Below are 14,478 nucleotides of genomic sequence, written 5' to 3' on the forward strand. Positions count from 1 at the left end.
TGCGGTGGGTTGAGAACCCAATCGTCCCCTGTCGAGTCTTCGTCTTCTTCTTCGCGCGATTCGCCTTATTCTTCGCTTGAATGGCCTGTAATATAAGTAACCGTACACGTAAAGAACAAATCGTTTAATAAAAGGGTAAACACATATTTAACATAAATGATTTGATTGCCTTAAATTCATCGCTCGTATATCGTTGTATCAGCGTCTCCCATTCGGTATCGAGCTTAACGGTCCTCGGTTTCAGCGACCGCGCCACCTGTACGCTGCTCTTGCAGTCGATGTCGAACCATGACCGCAAGGTATGCCTCCAATCGCGAAGACGAGTCTTCGCGTCTCGAATGATTGCCGCATCGACAATCGCCTTCTTCTTCCCGGTTGCATCACCATCGACTCGAATGTCGTACTTGTCTCGAATCGCTGCTCGGATCTCGGCCTCCTTCGCCGGCCCCACGTTCGGATCTCGAATCCAAATCAAGAAATATATAAAAAAATCCGATTACGTACGTTTTCGGTTATCGAGAAATATGTACTATACACAAAATTTCTAATAAAACACTACTCGCGACGTTTGCTTTGTCGTCCCGCCGCTCGTTTTCCTCCTCCTCGACGTGAAACGCTCTTTTGCTGGCGCTGAAGTTCTGCAGGCTGCGGCGTCGGAGTAGACTGACTTGGTCCTCCGGGCGTCGTTTGCTGGCTGGCGTCGGGAGTCCTCTGCTGGCCGCCCGTCGGAGTGTGGACGTCGGGCGTCGGAGTGTGGACGCCGGCCGTCGGAGTCTGCTGGCTGTGGGATGACGGAGCCTGCTGCGAACTCTGCTGAAATTGGGACATGAACGAGCTAAGGTTGAGGCCGGGCACCTGACTCTGTATTGTCTCGGCGAACGCGGCGATGGTCGATGTCAACACCTCCTGCGAGACGTATCCTGATTGCGACGTCCCAGCCTCCGAACCGTAGACTTCGGCGACTTCTGCCGCCATCCGTGCTCCCTGTGGCACCAAACGTCCGACGCCGGTCAAGTGATCAGTCCGCGAACCCATAATATCGCGGATCGCCTGCTGCTCTAGAACGGAATTATCAACGTCCGCTCCTTGGTGCTCAGCCTCCGCTCGCAACGTGTTGAACCTAGCGACCAGTCGATCCTGATATAATTAACTAGTTAGTATATATTAATCGAAAAATAAGAAAAATAAATGTAAACTTACATAACGTGCAGAGGCTTCAGGAGTCAGCCATTCGGACTTGTCGGACTGATGTTGGCGCTTGTAGTTCGCAAACAAGCTCTCGAATGCGCCTGTCTCGACGCTCTTCTGCATGTAAACAAAACTTCAAGTGTTAGATAATTTTAACGATTTGATGTATCATATAAACATAAAACTTACGTTCTTCATGCGGTGGGTTGAGAACCCAATCGTCCCCTGTCGAGTCTTCGTCTTCTTCTTCGCGCGATTCGCCTTATTCTTCGCTTGAATGGCCTGTAATATAAGTAACCGTACACGTAAAGAACAAATCGTTTAATAAAAGGGTAAACACATATTTAACATAAATGATTTGATTGCCTTAAATTCATCGCTCGTATATCGTTGTATCAGCGTCTCCCATTCGGTATCGAGCTTAACGGTCCTCGGTTTCAGCGACCGCGCCACCTGTACGCTGCTCTTGCAGTCGATGTCGAACCATGACCGCAAGGTATGCCTCCAATCGCGAAGACGAGTCTTCGCGTCTCGAATGATTGCCGCATCGACAATCGCCTTCTTCTTCCCGGTTGCATCACCATCGACTCGAATGTCGTACTTGTCTCGAATCGCTGCTCGGATCTCGGCCTCCTTCGCCGGCCCCACGTTCGGATCTCGAATCCAAATCAAGAAATATATAAAAAAATCCGATTACGTACGTTTTCGGTTATCGAGAAATATGTACTATACACAAAATTTCTAATAAAACACTACTCGCGACGTTTGCTTTGTCGTCCCGCCGCTCGTTTTCCTCCTCCTCGACGTGAAACGCTCTTTTGCTGGCGCTGAAGTTCTGCAGGCTGCGGCGTCGGAGTAGACTGACTTGGTCCTCCGGGCGTCGTTTGCTGGCTGGCGTCGGGAGTCCTCTGCTGGCCGCCCGTCGGAGTGTGGACGTCGGGCGTCGGAGTGTGGACGCCGGCCGTCGGAGTCTGCTGGCTGTGGGATGACGGAGCCTGCTGCGAACTCTGCTGAAATTGGGACATGAACGAGCTAAGGTTGAGGCCGGGCACCTGACTCTGTATTGTCTCGGCGAACGCGGCGATGGTCGATGTCAACACCTCCTGCGAGACGTATCCTGATTGCGACGTCCCAGCCTCCGAACCGTAGACTTCGGCGACTTCTGCCGCCATCCGTGCTCCCTGTGGCACCAAACGTCCGACGCCGGTCAAGTGATCAGTCCGCGAACCCATAATATCGCGGATCGCCTGCTGCTCTAGAACGGAATTATCAACGTCCGCTCCTTGGTGCTCAGCCTCCGCTCGCAACGTGTTGAACCTAGCGACCAGTCGATCCTGATATAATTAACTAGTTAGTATATATTAATCGAAAAATAAGAAAAATAAATGTAAACTTACATAACGTGCAGAGGCTTCAGGAGTCAGCCATTCGGACTTGTCGGACTGATGTTGGCGCTTGTAGTTCGCAAACAAGCTCTCGAATGCGCCTGTCTCGACGCTCTTCTGCATGTAAACAAAACTTCAAGTGTTAGATAATTTTAACGATTTGATGTATCATATAAACATAAAACTTACGTTCTTCATGCGGTGGGTTGAGAACCCAATCGTCCCCTGTCGAGTCTTCGTCTTCTTCTTCGCGCGATTCGCCTTATTCTTCGCTTGAATGGCCTGTAATATAAGTAACCGTACACGTAAAGAACAAATCGTTTAATAAAAGGGTAAACACATATTTAACATAAATGATTTGATTGCCTTAAATTCATCGCTCGTATATCGTTGTATCAGCGTCTCCCATTCGGTATCGAGCTTAACGGTCCTCGGTTTCAGCGACCGCGCCACCTGTACGCTGCTCTTGCAGTCGATGTCGAACCATGACCGCAAGGTATGCCTCCAATCGCGAAGACGAGTCTTTGCGTCTCGAATGATTGCCGCATCGACAATCGCCTTCTTCTTCCCGGTTGCATCACCATCGACTCGAATGTCGTACTTGTCTCGAATCGCTGCTCGGATCTCGGCCTCCTTCGCCGGCCCCACGTTCGGATCTCGAATCCAAATCAAGAAATATATAAAAAAATCCGATTACGTACGTTTTCGGTTATCGAGAAATATGTACTATACACAAAATTTCTAATAAAACACTACTCGCGACGTTTGCTTTGTCGTCCCGCCGCTCGTTTTCCTCCTCCTCGACGTGAAACGCTCTTTTGCTGGCGCTGAAGTTCTGCAGGCTGCGGCGTCGGAGTAGACTGACTTGGTCCTCCGGGCGTCGTTTGCTGGCTGGCGTCGGGAGTCCTCTGCTGGCCGCCCGTCGGAGTGTGGACGTCGGGCGTCGGAGTGTGGACGCCGGCCGTCGGAGTCTGCTGGCTGTGGGATGACGGAGCCTGCTGCGAACTCTGCTGAAATTGGGACATGAACGAGCTAAGGTTGAGGCCGGGCACCTGACTCTGTATTGTCTCGGCGAACGCGGCGATGGTCGATGTCAACACCTCCTGCGAGACGTATCCTGATTGCGACGTCCCAGCCTCCGAACCGTAGACTTCGGCGACTTCTGCCGCCATCCGTGCTCCCTGTGGCACCAAACGTCCGACGCCGGTCAAGTGATCAGTCCGCGAACCCATAATATCGCGGATCGCCTGCTGCTCTAGAACGGAATTATCAACGTCCGCTCCTTGGTGCTCAGCCTCCGCTCGCAACGTGTTGAACCTAGCGACCAGTCGATCCTGATATAATTAACTAGTTAGTATATATTAATCGAAAAATAAGAAAAATAAATGTAAACTTACATAACGTGCAGAGGCTTCAGGAGTCAGCCATTCGGACTTGTCGGACTGATGTTGGCGCTTGTAGTTCGCAAACAAGCTCTCGAATGCGCCTGTCTCGACGCTCTTCTGCATGTAAACAAAACTTCAAGTGTTAGATAATTTTAACGATTTGATGTATCATATAAACATAAAACTTACGTTCTTCATGCGGTGGGTTGAGAACCCAATCGTCCCCTGTCGAGTCTTCGTCTTCTTCTTCGCGCGATTCGCCTTATTCTTCGCTTGAATGGCCTGTAATATAAGTAACCGTACACGTAAAGAACAAATCGTTTAATAAAAGGGTAAACACATATTTAACATAAATGATTTGATTGCCTTAAATTCATCGCTCGTATATCGTTGTATCAGCGTCTCCCATTCGGTATCGAGCTTAACGGTCCTCGGTTTCAGCGACCGCGCCACCTGTACGCTGCTCTTGCAGTCGATGTCGAACCATGACCGCAAGGTATGCCTCCAATCGCGAAGACGAGTCTTCGCGTCTCGAATGATTGCCGCATCGACAATCGCCTTCTTCTTCCCGGTTGCATCACCATCGACTCGAATGTCGTACTTGTCTCGAATCGCTGCTCGGATCTCGGCCTCCTTCGCCGGCCCCACGTTCGGATCTCGAATCCAAATCAAGAAATATATAAAAAAATCCGATTACGTACGTTTTCGGTTATCGAGAAATATGTACTATACACAAAATTTCTAATAAAACACTACTCGCGACGTTTGCTTTGTCGTCCCGCCGCTCGTTTTCCTCCTCCTCGACGTGAAACGCTCTTTTGCTGGCGCTGAAGTTCTGCAGGCTGCGGCGTCGGAGTAGACTGACTTGGTCCTCCGGGCGTCGTTTGCTGGCTGGCGTCGGGAGTCCTCTGCTGGCCGCCCGTCGGAGTGTGGACGTCGGGCGTCGGAGTGTGGACGCCGGCCGTCGGAGTCTGCTGGCTGTGGGATGACGGAGCCTGCTGCGAACTCTGCTGAAATTGGGACATGAACGAGCTAAGGTTGAGGCCGGGCACCTGACTCTGTATTGTCTCGGCGAACGCGGCGATGGTCGATGTCAACACCTCCTGCGAGACGTATCCTGATTGCGACGTCCCAGCCTCCGAACCGTAGACTTCGGCGACTTCTGCCGCCATCCGTGCTCCCTGTGGCACCAAACGTCCGACGCCGGTCAAGTGATCAGTCCGCGAACCCATAATATCGCGGATCGCCTGCTGCTCTAGAACGGAATTATCAACGTCCGCTCCTTGGTGCTCAGCCTCCGCTCGCAACGTGTTGAACCTAGCGACCAGTCGATCCTGATATAATTAACTAGTTAGTATATATTAATCGAAAAATAAGAAAAATAAATGTAAACTTACATAACGTGCAGAGGCTTCAGGAGTCAGCCATTCGGACTTGTCGGACTGATGTTGGCGCTTGTAGTTCGCAAACAAGCTCTCGAATGCGCCTGTCTCGACGCTCTTCTGCATGTAAACAAAACTTCAAGTGTTAGATAATTTTAACGATTTGATGTATCATATAAACATAAAACTTACGTTCTTCATGCGGTGGGTTGAGAACCCAATCGTCCCCTGTCGAGTCTTCGTCTTCTTCTTCGCGCGATTCGCCTTATTCTTCGCTTGAATGGCCTGTAATATAAGTAACCGTACACGTAAAGAAAAAATCGTTTAATAAAAGGGTAAACACATATTTAACATAAATGATTTGATTGCCTTAAATTCATCGCTCGTATATCGTTGTATCAGCGTCTCCCATTCGGTATCGAGCTTAACGGTCCTCGGTTTCAGCGACCGCGCCACCTGTACGCTGCTCTTGCAGTCGATGTCGAACCATGACCGCAAGGTATGCCTCCAATCGCGAAGACGAGTCTTCGCGTCTCGAATGATTGCCGCATCGACAATCGCCTTCTTCTTCCCGGTTGCATCACCATCGACTCGAATGTCGTACTTGTCTCGAATCGCTGCTCGGATCTCGGCCTCCTTCGCCGGCCCCATGTTCGGATCTCGAATCCAAATCAAGAAATATATAAAAAAATCCGATTACGTACGTTTTCGGTTATCGAGAAATATGTACTATACACAAAATTTCTAATAAAACACTACTCGCGACGTTTGCTTTGTCGTCCCGCCGCTCGTTTTCCTCCTCCTCGACGTGAAACGCTCTTTTGCTGGCGCTGAAGTTCTGCAGGCTGCGGCGTCGGAGTAGACTGACTTGGTCCTCCGGGCGTCGTTTGCTGGCTGGCGTCGGGAGTCCTCTGCTGGCCGCCCGTCGGAGTGTGGACGTCGGGCGTCGGAGTGTGGACGCCGGCCGTCGGAGTCTGCTGGCTGTGGGATGACGGAGCCTGCTGCGAACTCTGCTGAAATTGGGACATGAACGAGCTAAGGTTGAGGCCGGGCACCTGACTCTGTATTGTCTCGGCGAACGCGGCGATGGTCGATGTCAACACCTCCTGCGAGACGTATCCTGATTGCGACGTCCCAGCCTCCGAACCGTAGACTTCGGCGACTTCTGCCGCCATCCGTGCTCCCTGTGGCACCAAACGTCCGACGCCGGTCAAGTGATCAGTCCGCGAACCCATAATATCGCGGATCGCCTGCTGCTCTAGAACGGAATTATCAACGTCCGCTCCTTGGTGCTCAGCCTCCGCTCGCAACGTGTTGAACCTAGCGACCAGTCGATCCTGATATAATTAACTAGTTAGTATATATTAATCGAAAAATAAGAAAAATAAATGTAAACTTACATAACGTGCAGAGGCTTCAGGAGTCAGCCATTCGGACTTGTCGGACTGATGTTGGCGCTTGTAGTTCGCAAACAAGCTCTCGAATGCGCCTGTCTCGACGCTCTTCTGCATGTAAACAAAACTTCAAGTGTTAGATAATTTTAACGATTTGATGTATCATATAAACATAAAACTTACGTTCTTCATGCGGTGGGTTGAGAACCCAATCGTCCCCTGTCGAGTCTTCGTCTTCTTCTTCGCGCGATTCGCCTTATTCTTCGCTTGAATGGCCTGTAATATAAGTAACCGTACACGTAAAGAACAAATCGTTTAATAAAAGGGTAAACACATATTTAACATAAATGATTTGATTGCCTTAAATTCATCGCTCGTATATCGTTGTATCAGCGTCTCCCATTCGGTATCGAGCTTAACGGTCCTCGGTTTCAGCGACCGCGCCACCTGTACGCTGCTCTTGCAGTCGATGTCGAACCATGACCGCAAGGTATGCCTCCAATCGCGAAGACGAGTCTTCGCGTCTCGAATGATTGCCGCATCGACAATCGCCTTCTTCTTCCCGGTTGCATCACCATCGACTCGAATGTCGTACTTGTCTCGAATCGCTGCTCGGATCTCGGCCTCCTTCGCCGGCCCCATGTTCGGATCTCGAATCCAAATCAAGAAATATATAAAAAAATCCGATTACGTACGTTTTCGGTTATCGAGAAATATGTACTATACACAAAATTTCTAATAAAACACTACTCGCGACGTTTGCTTTGTCGTCCCGCCGCTCGTTTTCCTCCTCCTCGACGTGAAACGCTCTTTTGCTGGCGCTGAAGTTCTGCAGGCTGCGGCGTCGGAGTAGACTGACTTGGTCCTCCGGGCGTCGTTTGCTGGCTGGCGTCGGGAGTCCTCTGCTGGCCGCCCGTCGGAGTGTGGACGTCGGGCGTCGGAGTGTGGACGCCGGCCGTCGGAGTCTGCTGGCTGTGGGATGACGGAGCCTGCTGCGAACTCTGCTGAAATTGGGACATGAACGAGCTAAGGTTGAGGCCGGGCACCTGACTCTGTATTGTCTCGGCGAACGCGGCGATGGTCGATGTCAACACCTCCTGCGAGACGTATCCTGATTGCGACGTCCCAGCCTCCGAACCGTAGACTTCGGCGACTTCTGCCGCCATCCGTGCTCCCTGTGGCACCAAACGTCCGACGCCGGTCAAGTGATCAGTCCGCGAACCCATAATATCGCGGATCGCCTGCTGCTCTAGAACGGAATTATCAACGTCCGCTCCTTGGTGCTCAGCCTCCGCTCGCAACGTGTTGAACCTAGCGACCAGTCGATCCTGATATAATTAACTAGTTAGTATATATTAATCGAAAAATAAGAAAAATAAATGTAAACTTACATAACGTGCAGAGGCTTCAGGAGTCAGCCATTCGGACTTGTCGGACTGATGTTGGCGCTTGTAGTTCGCAAACAAGCTCTCGAATGCGCCTGTCTCGACGCTCTTCTGCATGTAAACAAAACTTCAAGTGTTAGATAATTTTAACGATTTGATGTATCATATAAACATAAAACTTACGTTCTTCATGCGGTGGGTTGAGAACCCAATCGTCCCCTGTCGAGTCTTCGTCTTCTTCTTCGCGCGATTCGCCTTATTCTTCGCTTGAATGGCCTGTAATATAAGTAACCGTACACGTAAAGAACAAATCGTTTAATAAAAGGGTAAACACATATTTAACATAAATGATTTGATTGCCTTAAATTCATCGCTCGTATATCGTTGTATCAGCGTCTCCCATTCGGTATCGAGCTTAACGGTCCTCGGTTTCAGCGACCGCGCCACCTGTACGCTGCTCTTGCAGTCGATGTCGAACCATGACCGCAAGGTATGCCTCCAATCGCGAAGACGAGTCTTCGCGTCTCGAATGATTGCCGCATCGACAATCGCCTTCTTCTTCCCGGTTGCATCACCATCGACTCGAATGTCGTACTTGTCTCGAATCGCTGCTCGGATCTCGGCCTCCTTCGCCGGCCCCACGTTCGGATCTCGAATCCAAATCAAGAAATATATAAAAAAATCCGATTACGTACGTTTTCGGTTATCGAGAAATATGTACTATACACAAAATTTCTAATAAAACACTACTCGCGACGTTTGCTTTGTCGTCCCGCCGCTCGTTTTCCTCCTCCTCGACGTGAAACGCTCTTTTGCTGGCGCTGAAGTTCTGCAGGCTGCGGCGTCGGAGTAGACTGACTTGGTCCTCCGGGCGTCGTTTGCTGGCTGGCGTCGGGAGTCCTCTGCTGGCCGCCCGTCGGAGTGTGGACGTCGGGCGTCGGAGTGTGGACGCCGGCCGTCGGAGTCTGCTGGCTGTGGGATGACGGAGCCTGCTGCGAACTCTGCTGAAATTGGGACATGAACGAGCTAAGGTTGAGGCCGGGCACCTGACTCTGTATTGTCTCGGCGAACGCGGCGATGGTCGATGTCAACACCTCCTGCGAGACGTATCCTGATTGCGACGTCCCAGCCTCCGAACCGTAGACTTCGGCGACTTCTGCCGCCATCCGTGCTCCCTGTGGCACCAAACGTCCGACGCCGGTCAAGTGATCAGTCCGCGAACCCATAATATCGCGGATCGCCTGCTGCTCTAGAACGGAATTATCAACGTCCGCTCCTTGGTGCTCAGCCTCCGCTCGCAACGTGTTGAACCTAGCGACCAGTCGATCCTGATATAATTAACTAGTTAGTATATATTAATCGAAAAATAAATGTAAACTTACATAACGTGCAGAGGCTTCAGGAGTCAGCCATTCGGACTTGTCGGACTGATGTTGGCGCTTGTAGTTCGCAAACAAGCTCTCGAATGCGCCTGTCTCGACGCTCTTCTGCATGTAAACAAAACTTCAAGTGTTAGATAATTTTAACGATTTGATGTATCATATAAACATAAAACTTACGTTCTTCATGCGGTGGGTTGAGAACCCAATCGTCCCCTGTCGAGTCTTCGTCTTCTTCTTCGCGCGATTCGCCTTATTCTTCGCTTGAATGGCCTGTAATATAAGTAACCGTACACGTAAAGAACAAATCGTTTAATAAAAGGGTAAACACATATTTAACATAAATGATTTGATTGCCTTAAATTCATCGCTCGTATATCGTTGTATCAGCGTCTCCCATTCGGTATCGAGCTTAACGGTCCTCGGTTTCAGCGACCGCGCCACCTGTACGCTGCTCTTGCAGTCGATGTCGAACCATGACCGCAAGGTATGCCTCCAATCGCGAAGACGAGTCTTCGCGTCTCGAATGATTGCCGCATCGACAATCGCCTTCTTCTTCCCGGTTGCATCACCATCGACTCGAATGTCGTACTTGTCTCGAATCGCTGCTCGGATCTCGGCCTCCTTCGCCGGCCCCACGTTCGCATTCGTCCACCTTGGGACCGTAGGCGAGATCTTGTCTCGGACGACCAACCCGAGCGTGTTCGCGAACGTCGCGAGATCCTGATCCATCTCGCGCTCTGGCTGCAAGAACGACTGAAACTCCTCGTTATAAACGACGACTTCCTTCACCCCGGGGCGCCGTGCACGCTCAGATCGAATCCCGACCGTCGGCCCACGCACGGCCGGTTCAATATGCTCGTCTTCTTCTTCAACGCCATCACGTACGGGCGCCGACTGGCAATAATTCGGGAGACGGGCTAAGAAGTCATCCCCGTCTCCGCTGCCTCCAGCTCCTGTAGCCGCAGCCATCTGAAATTCAAAACAAAATACGATCCTACCGAAATTTCGGCAGAACCTCCCTTATAAACTTAACAACCCGGCATCAGCCTTTAACTTTAAAACCTGCATAGAAACATCCTAAAACTAACAATAAATCCAACCTCAGTGGTTCGATCATTTTTAAATCTATAAACAACTAATTAATTTCACATTTTTAGTCATTTCTAACAAAAATTAAATCCAATTTCAATTTCAATCCATAACCAATTAATTAATTTCACATAAACTACCTAATTTTCGTTAAACTAATTCATTAATTTAAGTTTGTTACCTTTAGAGAATCGGTTAGTAATTACCTTTAAACTAATTCGTTAAACTACCTTTAATTCATTAATTCATACATAAACTACACAAACTTAAACAATTTTAAATTTTCTAATCGTAATTAACAAAATTACATTTCCTAATTTATTAATCTCTAATCTACTATACTTATATACATAATTAATCTCTAATCCTAATTTACAATTTTAAATTATCAAACATCCTAAATTATATCGTAATTAAATCCTAAATACTAAATTATATACTAAATTATAGATTAAATACTTATATCCTAAATAATTATATATAATTATAACTAATTATATATATAACTAATTATGTAAATACTTATATCCTATATAATTATAACTAATTATATAAATACTTATATCTATATACTAAATTATGTAATTATATAAAATATAACTTATATATATATATAAATATTTATAACACCCAAGTAAGCATAATATCACAATTTTTAAAACCTAATCTGTTAATTAACAATTTAGAACTAATTAATTCATTACCATTTATAACTAATATATAAATAAAGTTATATATATATATATATATATAAATATTTATAACTAATTCATACAATTTCATTTTTTTATAACTAATTTAATTTAAATAATTTAAATTACCTAATATAAATAACTATATACTAATTAATAACTAACTATATAATATAAATAACTATATATAACAATTTTTATATATAAAGTTATAAAAAAAAAAAAAAAAAACTTACCGTACGTGGACGCGCGACGACGGTGGACGAGGCCGAGGAAGACGAGGACGGTGGACAAGGACGAGGACGACGAGGACGAGGACGACGTTGGTGGTGGAGCGGCGACGGCGTCGGCGGCGGAGCGGCGGCGGAGCTGCAGACAGGAGAGAGATAGTGAGGAGAGAGAGATGTGAGGAGAGAGAGAGAAGTGAGGAGAGAGAGACTTACCGGGGAGGCACACGGCGTCGACTGCGTCGGGGCGGCACACGGCGGAGGAAGCGCACGGCGGAGGAGGAGAAACCAGAGAGAGATTTTAGAGATTTTAGGGTTTTGGTCCAAATGAGGGGTCTGGGTCGCGACCTGGTATTTAAAGACATTTAGCGACGATTTAATCGTCGCTAAATGTCTTTAAATTTCGTAGCTAAATCAACTTAAATTTTCAGTTCATAAACCAGGCATTTAGCGACGATTTTCTCGTCGCTAATAGATTTTTTTACACATTTAGCGACGATAAAATCGTCGCTAAATCGTTTCATTTAAATTATTTTGGGGGGATTTTTCCCTCTTTGAATTTCGTTAAATTTCGAAATTAATTCCAAACTATTAGCGACGATTTAATCGTCGCTAATTGTTTCCCGCGAACTTAGCGACGAATATACACATTTAGCGACGATAAAATCGTCGCTAATTATCTTTGCCGCCAAACTTTAGAAGTTTTGGCACCAAATAATTAGCGACGGAATTATCGTCGCTAAAAGGTTGATTAGCGACGAAATATTAGCGACGATTTAGTCGTCGCTAATACTTCCGTCGCTAAATGTCATATTTCTAGTAGTGTGGTTAGAGACAGCGTTCACGGGTGCGGACGAACTAGCCATATTCTTCAGCTGGTCCCCCTCCTTCTAGCGCCAACTGTTGACCTGTAAAATTAGTACAACAATATCTCACGAAAATACACAGACTCCGAGTACGAGGGCTCCGAGTACAGAGGTGATTTAGGCAAGACTTTCTCTTTATACAGACGAATCTAATACAAGAGAGCAGTGTTTTCTAGAGATTTCAAGTGAAATAAAGTGTGTAAAAAGTCCGTGCTTCGTTCTGTGCCGCTGCTTCTATTTATACTCGTCTGGTCGTGTCTTTGACGGTTATTCTGAAGAACGTGGGGTGATCAATCCCACGTTTTGGACGGTTTTGGGTAACTGCCCCACGCTGAGGTGGACGGTTAATACTCTTCGTATGGTTCCTGAACCGTCAATGTGTGCGTTTTAGAGTTTGAAACATGTTTTCTATTGATTTTGACTAGTCTTTGACCCACGTTCTTCTCTTCTCTTCGAAGTTCTGATCGGTGGGTTTCGTTCTTAACTTATGAACGGTTCGTTCCTTTTCAATGGATGGTCCTTAGGTTTACTTAACCCGAGCTCGGTGCTGGATTCTTTTCTCTGCTCGGGATTCCGACTATTCTTCTCGGAGTCCGACTAATTTATCCCGTAACACGTATGAAGGTAATTTCCACAGTTAAGACATGAATCTCGGGTGATGATAAAACCCGAAGTGCCAGATGGGTTCAAGCTTCATTTGCTGTCCGTTCCCTTCTCAGTTTCTTTAGTTGATCGTACCGTAACCTGACTAAATAAAGCAAGTCTTGAGTTCGTGTTATTTTATGTGTTGCATGTGATTTTTTGCAAATTGTTGAAATTTAGTCCTAAGACATATTTTTTTTTTTTATGTAGGGGGAATTTAATTCTGGGAAGTCATCTGTTATTAATGCACTTCTAGGAAGTAAATATCTCAAAGAGGGAGTCGTTCCTACAACTAATGAGATCGCTTTCTTGTGCTATTCTGAATTGGAGTCTGGTGAGGCACAGCGATGTGAAAGGCATCCAGATGGTCAATATATATGCTATCTTTCCGCTCCTATACTGAAAGATGTAAGTGGTTACTTAAACCAATGGTCTTATTAATTTCTACATGTGGACATAAGGGTAGAGGTTCAGCAGTTAGGAAGAGGAAGAGTGCATGTGACCCAAAAAAGAGAGATTATAGGTGCTAGTCTTGGAAGCTGAACCAAAATTTATTGAAAAACCGATCAAATCGACCAACCAAACCAGACCAAATTGAAAATGTTGTTTCCCTTATGGTCTTTAATTTCAGAAGTTTTTAGTTTTAGTTAATTGCTTTTGCTTCCACTAAAAGACAGTTAGGGTCTTTGGTTGACGAGCTTTTAAGTTGAGCAAGTATACATATGTTCTGCCACACAGAAGGATTTATACATCTGTGCTCTAATTCTATCACATTTATAAAAAGTTCCGAGTCCATATTATTAATATCACTTGAAAGATACAATATCAGGATATCATATTATATTCTTCTAGGCCAGTGATAAAGATTGTTTCAAATGGACCTTATTAGTTTTCTTATCGTTTTCTTCTGGAAGCAGATGAACATAGTTGATACGCCTGGAACAAATGTGATTCTCCAGAGGCAACAACGACTCACTGAGGAATTTGTGCCTCGTGCGGATTTGATTCTTTTTATTATATCTGCTGATCGCCCTTTAACCGAAAGTGAGGTAATTTTACCTGTTTTTTAAATAATGCATGCTTATTGTTTTTTCTAGTGTACAAAGGCAATGAAAATATAATAAAGTTTCACAAGCTCGTGGAAGCTACATATGCAAATCTTTTTTCCCATCCTAAGAGGGAACAATTTACAAGGGATTAAATACAGCGATAGTAGGAACTAAGGAGCGAGATTATTATTATTATTATTATTATTATTATTATTATTATTATTATTATTATTATTATTATTATTATTTATCTTTAGTTTTTCATTATCAGTGAACTTACTGTTAGTCTTATCTTATCGGTTCATGGTAACTATTTCCCTTGCAGGTCACCTTTCTTCGTTATATTCAACAGTGGAAGAAGAAAGTTGTCTTTGTCTTGAACAAGTCCGACATTTACAGAAATTCTCGTGAG

The 14,478-nt window shown here is 46.3% G+C and overlaps 1 protein-coding gene and 1 pseudogene across 1 annotated transcript in view; both read left to right on the forward strand.

The window, feature by feature from the left end:
- The window catches only part of LOC149388645 (putative transmembrane GTPase FZO-like, chloroplastic), a 35,917-nt pseudogene that overhangs the window by 20,981 nt on the left and 458 nt on the right, over positions 1 to 14,478 (forward strand).
- LOC149388646 (putative transmembrane GTPase FZO-like, chloroplastic) overlaps positions 14,049 to 14,478 on the forward strand; it is a 23,036-nt gene continuing 22,606 nt past the window's right edge. The window contains exon 1 of the mRNA XM_089622046.1: positions 14,049 to 14,066. The gene's annotated coding sequence lies outside the window, so the exon portion shown is untranslated. The remainder of the gene's footprint in view (positions 14,067 to 14,478) is intronic.

This window comes from Urtica dioica, chromosome 8, assembly GCF_054948205.1.
Source record: "Urtica dioica subsp. dioica isolate 48M chromosome 8, U.dioica_male_clone48M_v1_H2, whole genome shotgun sequence".
NCBI lineage: Eukaryota > Viridiplantae > Streptophyta > Magnoliopsida > Rosales > Urticaceae > Urtica > Urtica dioica.